The sequence below is a fragment of the Triturus cristatus genome, chromosome 6, assembly GCF_964204655.1.
Source record: "Triturus cristatus chromosome 6, aTriCri1.1, whole genome shotgun sequence".
Lineage (NCBI taxonomy): Eukaryota > Metazoa > Chordata > Amphibia > Caudata > Salamandridae > Triturus > Triturus cristatus.
Window position 1 is genome coordinate 911,448,718 of NC_140589.1, and position 14,224 is coordinate 911,462,941.

Sequence of the window (14,224 nt, forward strand, 5' to 3'; positions counted from 1 at the left end):
CTAATGTATGCTGCCAACTAATTTTCATGACACTTGGTCGTTTCTTGGCATTTGTGGACAATTTTTTCTCTCTCCTCAGCAGTGAATGTTCTATTTCTGGCCACCATTTTAAACATTTTTTCAGCATCTGCAGCTCCCCATGCGCTCTGCAGCTATTTTTCCAGGATATCTCGCCCTAAAATGCTTCTGTTGGTGTTTTTATGGGCTGTATGCAGCAAATCTTCCCTATTTTATGCTGCCACCTACTCTCCATGACATTTAGTCGATTTTTGGCATTTGTGGACAATTGTTTCCTCTCTCCTCAGCAGTGAATGTTCTTTTTCTGACCACCATTTTAGTTTACTACTCTGTCGTCTTCCACTGTGCTCCTTGGAATAAAACAATGTGACTTTTTCAAGATTCAAGACTTTATATGTGCTCATATTGGAGAACGATTTACTTAAGCTTTAATAATTTAATTTTTGCCTTTTTCTCAAGTCTTTCCAATAATTTTTGACACGCCTTTTAGGGTCTCGTGAACACCTCCCACTATTTTTTCTCCACTCGTTTTGCGAGAACTATGGCATGTTCTAATCGTAATTCCGCTCAACTTATTAATACTGCCTGCGTGCCGTTGGTGGACAACAATCCTTTCAGTGTGCTGCAGGATAATATGGATGACACTTGCACTGACTCTATTGGTCTCAAGGGCTCTACTCCTACCACCTCTCGATCACACACCAAACCTAACTCTAAATTACTTTCTGCTTCAGGGAAACGAGTGAAGGCAAATCCTCCTTCCCCCACCGACGCATCATCTTCCATTTCCATGGAGCTTCTTCTTGAAGAAATACGCTCCCTTAAACCGTATATGGCCGAAACAAATGCTCGTCTTCAGAGCCTTGTGGATAATTGGTCCCATACTGAGCAACAAGTGGCAGATCTTGAGAGGAGGATGTCCTCAGTGCAGATTATCTCTGACCAAGTTCCAGGAATGCATAGAGAGATACAATCACTTAAACAACAGGTTGAAATTTTGGAAAACCGCATCAGACGCAACAACCTACGTATTTATGGCCTTGCGGAAGGTCTTGAAGGTCCTAACCCTATATCCTTCTTTCAATCCTTCCTGCCGACACTTCTTGGTCTTCCAACTTCTCCTCCACTGAATATCCAACGAGCACACCGATTAGGTCCACCCTCTCGCTCTGCCAATTCTGCTTCCCCCTCAACGAAACCTAGAGGTGTTATTCTATACTTTCTAGAGTATACAGATTTGATTAAAGTTATTCAAACTGTTAAACAGAAGGGACAACTTACCTGGAATGGCGCCAATCTCTTCTTTGCCCAAGACTGTGCTAAAGCTACTGCAGATCGCCTCAAGCAGTTTTTGGACATGAGACCTGCTCTTCGTTCCCTGAATGCACGTTATGGATTGTTCCATCCTGTCTCTTCAAAGTGACTTATAAAAATAAGACGACCAATTATGAAGATCCTGCACTTCTTCAACAATTCATCAACTCCTGCAGATATGAGTCCATGGACACTCCTCGTTTTTAATTGTTTTATTGGCTTTTGATTGTCCCATTCAATTTCTGTCTGCCGTTACTTGTTATTATCCTTTTTTTTTTTGGTGTAGTTGTTTTATCCTGCGATACCCTCCTAATGTTTTCTTTTTCTCTTTTTTGTCAGGTGCGGTTCTGTGATCCTTTTTGGTGTATGACCCTTTCGTTTATGCCTGGAGCTTGTTCTCCCTTTGCTGCGTCCTCTTGGAGTATTCCGTACGGTGTGCTGCTTTTCCTTATGTGGTTCCTCCATCCCCACCTTCATTGTTCGTTTTTTTGGTATGTCTTTTAGACACTTATATGCATTATCATGTGTTGTTTGTTTTATAGTATGTTTCTGTTTTTGTGTTCTCTTCATTTCTGTCCTTTGTTTCCTCTTTCCCTTTTCTTTTTCCTCTGCTCTTTTTCCCTTCTCTTTTTGATGGAAGCTTTATTTCTATTTCTTTTCTTTGTCTAATCTGGAACTCATGTTTCTTTGCTCTATATTCTTTTATTATTACTACTTTTAGTTTTTCTATTGCTTGCTTAACATTTGTTCAAGTTACTTTAACTGTTACTTTTTTGTTTCAACTTTATACCATTTTCTCAGTAATAAGCTTATTCTCTGTCATTGATTGCATAATATTTGTTCAAGTTAATTTTTGATTGTTTCTATTTAGAGTCGTTACATGGAACGTTAAGGGAATAAATAATCTCATAAAAAGACAACAAGTTTTATCCCATTTATCTAAATTAAATGCTGACATAGCGCTAATTCAAGAGTCACACTTATCTGATGCTGAAGCATCTAAATTAAAGCGAGGCTGGGTTGGTAATGTTTTCTTTTCTCAAGCCTTAGGCAAGAAAAATGGAGTTTCTATTTTATGTCATAAAAAATATCAGGTGTCTATCTCCCATCAGGAATGTGACTCGGAAGGTCGATGGGTAATAGTCAAACTTATCGTAAATCAGATACCTTTAGTTCTTTTTAATATTTATGCACCAGTTATTGTTGATAATACCTTTTGGACTCTAATGCTTGCTGAGATTAAACAACTTGAGTATACTTACTATCATTCAAACTCTGAATCTTCCTTAAAAAACTTATTGAAGCTAAATTTAACTTCAACAAATCTTCTACAGAAGCAGCCTCTTCAAATCTTTTGAAAAGCAGTGCACGTTACTATGGAGGTCAAAATAAGATGGGGCAGCTTTTGGCAAATTATTTAAAAATACGGCGTGATCGTACTAGGATAGAATCTATACGGAATAATGCTGGTGTCTCCTTAGTTAAAGACAATGACATCCTAAACGAGTTTGTTTCTTTTTATAAAACCTTATACACTCCTCAATGTTATCCGTCCTCACTTGACCTTGTTTCTTATTTTCACTCCATTGATCATCCGTCGCCTCCTAATGTTGACTTTACCTCTTTAAATATGGATATCACTCTTCCCGAACTTACTCATGCAGTTTCTGTACTAAAACGAGGGAAAGCTCCAGGCCCGGATGGTTTTACTGTAGAATTCTATGCACATTTTTCTCAGATACTCCTCCCACATCTTTTACTTCTTTTCAATTCTTTTATTTCTGCTGGCGCTTCTGCCGGTACCTTTCAGGAAGCCATGATCTGTTTAATCCCTAAAGATAACAAAGATCCATCTCTTTGCAAAAATTATCGTCCAATTTCGTTAGTCAATCTTGATTATAAGATATTTGCAAAAATTCTTGCTGTCCGAATCGATCCTATTTTACCTAATCTTATTAGTCCTGAACAATCGGGCTTTGTAAAAGGTCGTCTATCTTCTGATAATTCCAGAGTCTTTTTTATTATCCTTAGTAAAGCCCCTACTCTTAATTATCCTATTGCAGCCATAGCGTTGGATGCAGAGAAAGCATTCAATAGGATTGGATGGGACTTTATGTTTCAAGCTTTCAAATGGATAGGATTTCCTCCTAAATTTATATCCCTTATCTCGCTACTGTATTCAGGTCCTACAGCCTCTATTTTTGTCAATGGTAAAATCTCAGACTATTTCCCCCTTCTTAGAGGTGTACGCCAAGGTTGCTCTCTATCTCCACTTTTATTTATCATTGCTTTAGAACCCTTCTTAACCAAGATTTGTCAGGATACTCTGATCACTGGTTTTCAGCTTGTTACCTCCCATGTCAAAATGTCTGTTTACGCGGATGATATACTTTTATATTGTTCTAATCCTTCTTCTTCCATTCCATCTTTTATGGCACAGGTTGATGTTTTTTTCCCAATGATCTGGCTATCGTCTTAATTCGGACAAGTGTGAAGTTCTCCCCCTAAATGTCCTTTGCCTTAAACATGACTTCAGCTCTATGGGTTTTTCTTGGCAAACTTCAAAGATAAAATACTTAGGACTGTGGTTCTCTTCAAACATTCCGGAAACCCTAAAATTAAATTTTGATCACATAACTAAGACTTTATCAGACTCTATCGATCGTTGGCATCCACTTTTTCTGTCTTGGTGAGGACGACTAGATTCCATTAAAATGATGCTTTCTCCGATAATTCTATATATTATCTCTATGATTCCAGTGCGTATTCCTGGTTTTTATTTTTTAAAAATAGGATTCTCTCCTAACAAAATTTCTTTGGAAAAACAAATCTCCACGTATCGCCCTATCCTCTTAGAAGGCAGATAAAATCTCTGGTGGTCAAAAGTTTCCTGACTTCAAAAAATACCATCTTGCCTTCTCATTAAAACAATCTTCCCGTTGGCTTTCTCCTGATCAGACTATACCTTCTCCTATTTGGTTGACTATAGAAAATTATTTTATAACACCTTTTAAATTTGAAGAATCTCTTGCCTTTACCAATAATATTTCTTCCTTTCAGACCCCGGTTATCTCTCACACTCGCAAAATTCTTGCTCCGCTTCTTCCTTCTTCCTATCCCTCTCTTTCCTCATTAGATCAACAGCCCATTTGGCACAATTCTTTACTCCGCATTAAAAATCGTACTTTCTACTGGAAATCTTGGAGCAATAAGGGATTACTTTGGATTTCACAATTATTATTACATGAGGTTCCCTTGTCCTTTTCAGATATTCAAACACAATTTGGCCTATCTCCTTCCTGTGGATCTCAATATGATCTTTTGTATCCTTCACTTTGTCAATACCTTCGATCCTTATGATTATTGCCCTCCTCCTCATCTGGTAGCTCCGCGCTTTTTCCCTTATTAACGAGCTCCTCCTCTGCTTCATCATTATATAAATGCTTATCTCTATCTCCTGATAGGTGCAAAACGAAGGTTGAATTGGCTTGGGAAAGTGATCTCCTGGAATGTTGGACAACTTCTTTTTGGGATAAGTTGTGGCTCAAAATTCATAAAACTTCCAGGGCTGCTAATACATCTCAAACTCTCTATTTTGTTTATCACGTCTCTTATTTACTCCCGCAAAGTTAGCCTCATTCACTACAAATTCTACCCCTATTTGTTGGTCTTGCCCTTGCATCAATGCAGATCTACTTCACATGCTTTTTGGTTGTCCCCTTGTGAAATGCTTTTGCCAATTGGTTTGGTCTCAAATGAATACAATTTTTAAAACTAAAATTCACTTCTCCCCTTCCAATGTTTTTCTAGGCTCTCTATCCCCCTGCTGGCCCCAATCTCCTTCTAGTTTTAAAATCATAGATTTGTTATTGGCAGTAGCTCTTCACTTAATCACCTCTAACTGGAAAAAAGCTGACAAAGTTACTTTTAGAGCCTGGTGGAATGCAGTCTGTTTTTATCATAGACTTGATTCTAACTTCGTTACCCCTATTTCAGTGTCCATCAAAAGAGATCTTTTATGGCTCCCTATATCCACTTATTTAACGTACACTGCCTCACATAGTGCTCCATTAGTTCAAACCTCTGATGAAGTTCAAAAACCTCCATCATTTTCTTGTTGTCTTTGCTTAGTTAAACAGTTTCTCATTAATATCCCCTTCGATATATATTATTATTATAGCTTGATAGTGATATTTTTTAACAATGTCTTTTTATGCATACCAATTTGTTTCATATGTTATTCTCTCTTAGAGGCTATTACAGAGTTCAGATTATAACAGAATGTACTTTCTCCTATCCCTTTTTCCCTTTCCCCCCCTCCCCCCTTTCTTCTCCTTCCTTTATCTTTTTCATATAAATTATTATTTACTTGAAAATGTTCTTAATTACATTTAATACTGTTCTCTTTTATATATTGTGTTATATTGAAGTTTGCTCAATAAACTTTGATGTTAAACTTAAAAAGAAGAAAAGAGAACATGGATACATTTCATTCACAGAAGCAGTAATATCAAGCAGAAGCTTACAAACTGAGTTAGACTGTCCTCTTAAGTTAGTAGAACAATCGGGTACCATTTCCCTTTTGGCACCAAGACTCTTGCTTTAGAATAATGCTTTTGAAAATGAAAAGAAGCGACTCGGTGGTAAAGAACAAGAAAGAAAGGAGGACAAAAATGTATAATTTGCACAGCTGCAACCGTATCAGTTTCCTGAAAAGGTTCACTTGGATGAAACTCACTGTGAATACATCAGTCTCCACTCAAGTTAGTGTAAATAATACTATGCTAGAAGAGTTGGTCTCACAGTCCCTTAAGTGATTGCTCTCCATTTTTTGTGTTTATGAAACTTCACTGCTTTGTTTCCCTTTTTTTTAAGCAAAATATTAACTATTTTCAAAAGTAAAAAGCCTATTTCAGTCGTGTCAATCAAGTAGAATAAGCAGTCAAAAGCTGACCAAAAATAGATATACATCCCAAATTTGGTAATTGGCCCAGCTAACCACCCACGAAGCCCATTTACACAAACATGGCCTATGAAGTACTGCGAGTGTGTAGAATGTAACCCATGAAACAATGGGGTAATCTTGAGTTCAGTTTCTTAGTCCTATAAATGTGTCAAAGCACACATGCTACCACTGTCAATGCCAGGCCTTCACCATGATATGGACTCTCACGTCTTCAAACAATAGCCCAAGCTTGGGGTTCACCTTGATTGTCGTTCTTGCAGACATTCCAGCGCATGATTGGCAGATCTTTGTAAGCCATCATACACACTGCAACTGACCTTCAACAAGGTCAGAAAAGTGCCACAAAAAATGTAACTGCAAGAATGCTGTAAAAGTTAGCAATTAGCGTTAATCTAATCTACTTCTGCAGACGGACGCATGCGATCACAGCTGATGATTTATAGCCAGTACGTAATAGCTTCACGCCTGACCCCCCACCTTCAGAGGGGTTTGCACTTCACAGTCGTGCTCAATTCCTTTCATAGAGCTGAAAAGAAATACTTCGTGCAGCACTCCAAGTTACTCGCTGCTGAGGCCGGACTCTGGTTTGATTAACAGTACAGTCACTGACAGAGCAGCATGCTCTGTTCCGGTGACGGTGATTCTGTGTGCCTTTGCAAATGCACCCAGCAGTGAATTCAGTTTGCTGGTGCCTAGAGTCACTCTGTGCCAATACTTCAGGTTTTCTGAGCCCGCTTTTTTTTCACGTACCTACCTTCACTTTCTTGGTGCCTGGTCCTCACACAGGGTTGGGGATGCACTGTCTGCAGGGAACCGTCGGGAGTGTCAAGGGATCAGGGAAGCATATAGTTGATTCCGAAATGTACCTGCTGTGCGCACCACCTTAAATGCTGCTCCTCAGCTACTGGCTGTCACTGCCAGTCAAACACAGATGCTGGAGCTGCAAATGGTGTCCACTCGGTCCTGCCAATAACAGGAGCGAGGGAAGCAGACAGTTCGATTCTGCGCATTGTGTCTTCAAAAATCATGATGACAAACTGCGCAGACTCGTTTTCTCAGCTTCCCGGTTGCCTGCAGCCTTTACCCCACCCTTTCCCAACACGTCACAATTTTGCAGTGACTTGTGTGAACTGTGTCTTCTCTGTAGGGATATATTCTTTATAATCTTTTTACAACACAATAGTGGAATCAGTAACTATTGTATTGCCTTTGCATTGTTCCTATACAACAAACCATGGGAGTAAGTCAATGATCAATCATTTATAAATTTATTCACAGAATTTCACATAGTAGCTCTAGATAGTGCATGAAATCACATAACACTTTTCAGCAGTCCTTTTATTGCACTTTCACTAAAAAGGGGCATCTATATTTGAATAATGTCCATGGTACACCCTGAGAGTATTCCAACCAGTATAGACCAATATCACTTTAATGTCTCATCTCTTTATGCAGTTTGTTCTTCAACTTCTTAGTTTTTTTTTCTGAATGCAACCCCTCGCTCCTGAACTGTGGATGCATTTCGGAATACAACATTCTTGCCTCCTCACCAAAAAATACAAGGAATTGCAATATTCCAGTCACCTGTTAGGTCTAAAAAACAAATTCCCAGCATTTAGTAGCACCCAGGACTCCCAAACAATTAGAGGCGAAAAGGATACATAGCCATCATTTTGTGCGGCATGATCATCAGAGCACCTCATTGTGAGCTTAATTATGACCTGGCGGGACTAGTCTTGCGAACAGTTTGTAGCTCTCCTGTACATAGTTTTCCCGCAGTCTTTGCGGTCCAGCATGTGACGTACTTGTGAGGACTGTACGGCACAACCTTACAACAAAAAGAGTTTTATACACTCCAGTGCCGAATTTGTAAAATATTAAGTGCCAGGGCCGGTTCTCAGAAGGCTGAGCCGGCACCACCCATACCCTGCCAGTGCTGCCAATGGCAGCACCAACATAACACCTGAACTGTAACTAGAGCCGTTGCTGACAATTAAGTGAAGGTGCCAAGCACCGGATACCACCAGCACAAATTAAGCACTGATACACTCTTCACAGCCTAAACCTGATGTTTGTGAACAATTACTTTCAGCTTAGAGAAAGCTGTAAACATATTTCCATGCAGGGTGAAACACGTGTTGGCTGAGCACATGTACAAGAAATGCAAACAAAGAATATGCTAAAAGAAACCAGAATGCTGTACTGTGCCCTAAAACCCATAAGTGACCAAATATAAAATAACAGTTGTCTTTATGATTATGGGATGGTTATTCAGTATATATTTTCCTCGCTTTCTAAGACAGTACCTGAAGAATACAGTAGAATGTCTACATTCTCCATTAGTGCAAAGAGATCAGTGCAGAGGAGATTGACCCTTTGTACAAACTGATGAAAGCTGGAGGAATTCCAAAGCTCGGAGTCATAAATCACTGAACAGGGGAAACCCCCAGACTGAGATGGTCTGTGTTGCCCTTTCACTCTCCCCAGATGCAAGGCTAGTAAAAGAGGAGATTCTATTCTGCTCATGGACCATGCTCCTGCACAACTCTACACACAGCCTGTCCCCATGTCCAGTACTGCCCTATAGTTGTCAGTGCTTACAAACGAAATATTTAAAGTTTATTTAAATAACATGCTTAAATAATGAAAACCATTGCATAACAATACAATAAATGTCATCCCAGAGCAGTTCTAAAAGAATGAAACATTCTTAGAAAATGCTCTGAAAAATGATTAAAGAAATTTGCTAAAATGCTCTGTTAAAATAATTTGGTCACTCTTGACATGACATTTATATATATGATCATTAGACAATGGATGCGCATCTTCAGAATTAAGGTTCCTAATTTATATTAAACACTTTTTTTAATTAGGTACATGCGCCCAAAAAATTGTACCATGCAGCTCTTGTGACACATACACAATTTAAAATTATGGAATGCAATTCAATTCCTTCATAGATATTAGGAAGTCCAGTATTGCTTCAATATGGTTAATAAATTTGACAAAGCAAGCAGTGAGCCTCCTACGTGTGCCCTGGAAGCATTGGTTAGCTGCCTCTTGACAGCTAACTACCTCACATGCAGTTCTCTAAATAGTGGCTTTAGCGAAAAGTATCTTTCTGATTCAAAAGATAGACAGGTGCATAATACATGAGCCAGCGGTTCCTTTAAGAAGGGACAAAATGACAGGACTTGTCTTTGCATGTATTCCTCCATTTTTGACATTCGATATCAAAGACGCCTATTTGAAGTCTTAAAAACTTAAGTTTATAGTTTCTCCCAAGAGGTAGAGACAAATAATGTTGAGGCTTCATCTTGGTATAAGTTATTACTGTATATTGGTTGTGGGCTTTTGATTGTTAATCCCGGGGATCCTCCTTTACCGATAATGTTTTTATTGCCTTTCCCAACAGGAATTTGAAGACTTCATATGATATGTTCTCATACTATGGCTGCCTTATTTGCAGATCGTCCAATAACTTATGCACTATAACCTGCCAGGGCGATGACGTTGATTTGAACAAATCTTTGCACAGAAAGTGTCTGAGGCTCCCCTCTTCCTCTTTCTATAGTTTATCGAAACTTCAACACAGCGTCTCGCTTCATCGGGATTTGATCTATCAAACTAAATTAAAGCCTTATCTGGAATTCTATGGTGCAAATTGGGTGTCTAAATATTTGGCAAAAGAGTCTCAACTGCTGCTTATTCAACCAGCACCCAAATTTATCCGGGAATATTTTGAGGCCATAGACTACTGAAGATAAGAATTTGGCTTATATGACCTGTAATAGTGGAAAGAGCAAGGGTCTTTACAGACCTTTTACAGAGGACAGCCTTGATTCCTGTGGCCCGTTTTTGCAAGGCTTCCTGATGAACTGATGATGTACCGGAGGCCTGGAGTGCACAAAACATATATGAATTGGCCTTGTCAATTGTATGCTCCCCTAGTTTCCAGGACCAGGGAAGCTGCTTCTGGATGCTACTGAAGGTGACAATTTTCCTTTTTCCTGGATTTATTTCTAATCCATTTAATTTACAGTAAGAAGATTGTTAAGCGAATATTGGAGCCCAATCGCTGAGAAGTCCAGCGATTCTGTGTCATCTGCATATTGCAAAATCTGCCATGGTTGTCCATTGTGTCTCAGAGGGCAGGTTTTTGGGGTGTTCAGGGTGGGTTTGATGTCTGCAGTAAATATATTGAAAATAATGGGGGACAGCACACAGCCTTGTTTCAGTCCTTTATTTATGGAAACTCTTTTAGATAATGTGCCGTCTCTAGTAAGTTTAACTTGGATCCATTTGTAGATAATGTGACGTTTCTACTAGGTTTACCATGGTTCAACTAGTTAGAGCAAAGGGTGATAATCTAGTTTAATATCTTTGGTGGAAGTGAGGAAATATGAATTTTGTGATCAATTATGTCCCCTATCGTAGACCCCAACGGCTCCATGTGCATGCTATAAGTACATGTATGTTCCCTCCAGTTCCAGTTATGAAGACGCAAATACATGTGCGTCCACCATCAACATGTCCTCTTTCAGATCCGCCATGAATGGGTCAGATATTCCATTCCTAAGTATGAAAGGCCACCGACTTTATGTGGTTCACTTTCCACATTTTACAGATTCAGGCGAGTAGGCCCTGAATTCCCCCATCAAGCCTTTTCCTGCCTTCTGCCTCTGAAAGCTCCAGTCCGAGCCTGTATCTGTATCCATGAACTTTGTCCTACTCCCTGCGCGGCTAACGGTGCCTGATCCAGCCTGTTGCCTGCCAAAAAGCTGTATTTCACCTTCAAGATTATCTGCTCCGCTCCTCATCCGATGCATTCCTGACTAGTAGTTTAGGTAAACATTCTTCCAGCTACAATGCAAAGGGCCAGGCCTCACTGTCCTCATGCAAGTAATTCATAGCCCCTGTTACCATGGAAGATTCCTTCCCCCTCGCATCTCATGTAGACACTTAGACGCTTGTACACGCACTAACAGTCAGTATAGAATAGACTCCGTCCGAGAGACCTTTCCTTTTGGATAATACAGTTCTTTAAACATAAGATATTAGATATGATTTGGGATTAGGTTGACATGACCCCTCAGACTTCTGTCTCCACATGTAGAGCTAAACGTCAAGTCCCCTTCACCCTCTAGTTGCACGTCAATCACACGTCATGCGGCTGCGCGCGCATCTCTGCCAAATATTTCTGCTGACATTGCAGGATTCTCTTATGGATCCACCCACTTGTGACATCATGTTTAATGACGTATTTAGTTACGCCTATGTTTACGCCTTTTTTCATTACGTATGTGTATCATATTTGTATTATCAGCTGTTACGCCTCTTGCACCTGTCTTAATGTAATACTTTTCATATAAATATCATTACTTGTCAATAATGTATTGCCTTCCTTCCTGAACCTTCATGGTGATGGAATTTGAAGCCTACAGTTCGAACTGTAAATTCCTTTGTAGAGGAATAAAGCCTTTTAGAACCTCTAATACCACGGATTCTGCCTCTTATATTTACTGAGTTATTCTTACTAGACTTTACCGCATAAAAAATAGTACCGGTAATGAAATATTTACCACATAAATTGGCGCCCGAACAGGGACACTTTCTCATCTCACGCGCCGGAGGTGCGTTGCAGGCCCGGTCTCCTGCCACAGCTGAACGGACAAAAACGCGTACCTGCAGGATTTCCTGTATCTCCCTCCGGCCGAGCGGGGGTGACTGAGGCTGCGATCAACACCCAGACGAGGCGGTGAGAAGTGCGAAGTATCCCGACCAGAGCCTAGCTGGGAGAGCAAGATCCGAGGTATACAGAGGCCCACCAGGTTCCGAAGTTCCGAATCCAGTCGAGTCAAGTCCAGTCCGGTCCAGTCCAGTTCAGTTCCGAGGCCTTCCGTTCCGCGCTACCCGGTGAGTACCATTGCCGGGGAGGCATTTAAACGTGCACATAGGTTGTGCCGGTCAAGACGGGTTTGGGTACACAAATCCGGTCTGCACTGTTTTAGCAGTGTATCTGTACTGTTTAGCAGTATATCTAGTATGTCTTGCATATAATTCGGTATTATCTAGTGTCAGTAATATGTCAGTAACTAGTTTTCTATTAGTTATTATCGTTCGTTAAACTTTTAAATGTTAATTGTTTTAATACGTTCTACATATTGTGGTGTGAATGATTGTTCATTATTGTGTTTATTGTATAAAGTGTGTTCTAGTAATAAGGTCAAAAAATGCCGCTCTTTTCGAAATTAAGACAGATCAAAACCAGAAAAGGTGTACTCGAAGAAGCTGTTCCCATCCCACCTAGGGACACTCCAAGGTACTTTATGTATCATAAGCATGGCCTAGATGCCGTACTATTTCTTGATTTATGGGTGGACTATTCCAAGGATTTACCAGAGAGTCAGAGATGGCCCGCAGCGGGGACCTGGGATGCAGATTGCATCATGAGAGTAGAAGAAGAATTATGGAAAAAGAAAGCCAGACAATCACAGAAAGATGCCATTGAATTATGGCGTAAAGAATCATATAGACGTACAGAAAAAGCGCTCAGATGGGAAGAAAAATGTATCACATAGATAGACAGAATCCGTTACGCGAAGTACACCCAATCAGAGGTGAAGATAATAACTTTACACGCGTGTTTGTGTACACGCCTATAACTAAAATTGAATTATTGGAAATGAAGAAAGTAGTACCCAGCCATGACAAGGATCCAGCAGGTTTCCACCGTGAGATAAAGGACATGTTACTCATGGGAGAGTATACTTACCCCGACATTATGAAAATATTGAAAGTGTTAATGCCTGCCGGTGTTTACGAGAAACTCAAAGAAAAGGAATGGGAGGTGGGAGACCAAAAGATAGATTGGACAGCATTAGAAAACGAAGAAAAGGCCCGAGCTGCAGGATCAGGGCTTGGGGAAAAGACTACAGCACTACCAGGATTACTAGTGCAGGTACTGCCACGTTTATTAACTACGAAAAAGGAGGACTGGGGTGCAATCTCAGCCTGTAAACAAAAGCAAGATGAAGACACTAGTGATTTCTATTCCCGATTTGAAAAATGTTTTGGTATTAATAGTGGCATAAAAGCAAGTAGCGAGTCATATCCACATCTGTTTGTGACAAAATTAGTTGAAAATTCCCTGCCGCAAGTTAAGAATAGAGTATTGAAATTTGAGAGTACCTGGCAAGGTAATACCCCGTCACAGATGTTACAGATGTTACAATATCACCACAATAGAATTAGAGAAGAACAAGAACATGAACAAAGACGTATGAAAGATACGAAAATGAAAATGCTTGTTGCCCAGACAGTTCCAGCCGATGGTCATAAAAAGGGTGATTCCGCAGGTTCAACGAAAGGGACATGCAACTATTGTAAACAACAAGGTCATTATATACACGATTGTCCAGTCCTGAAACATAATATTGCCACAGGTAGAACACAGGAAAGACCACGTCCACCTAGACAGGATCAGAATCAACAACAAATACCTCAGCATGCACAACTAGCTCCGCAACAGGCAGCTCCACAACAGACCGTAGCACCACCACAAGCGCAGCCTATTGCTGCCACACAAGCAACCACGCAACAGATGTACCAGTATGCACAAAATGACTATCCCGATTATCAGCGATACACATGAAATAGCCTAGAGAGGGAAGTTGGCTTACCCCTTATCGAGGTTCCTGTAGATCAAGAGGGACCTTATGTACATAGTGAACTATTAGGGGAAGACAGAAAGTTTTTACTTGATACAGGGGCAAGCAGAACAACTATACGACGCAGTGAAGTTCCAGGGGCACCCCTCTCAGGCTCACAGAATATTTCCCTTGGATTCTCAGGAAAGCCTATCATTAATGAAGTAACGCAACCCCTTCCACTTACGGTTGGTCCATTGACACGAACTACAGATTT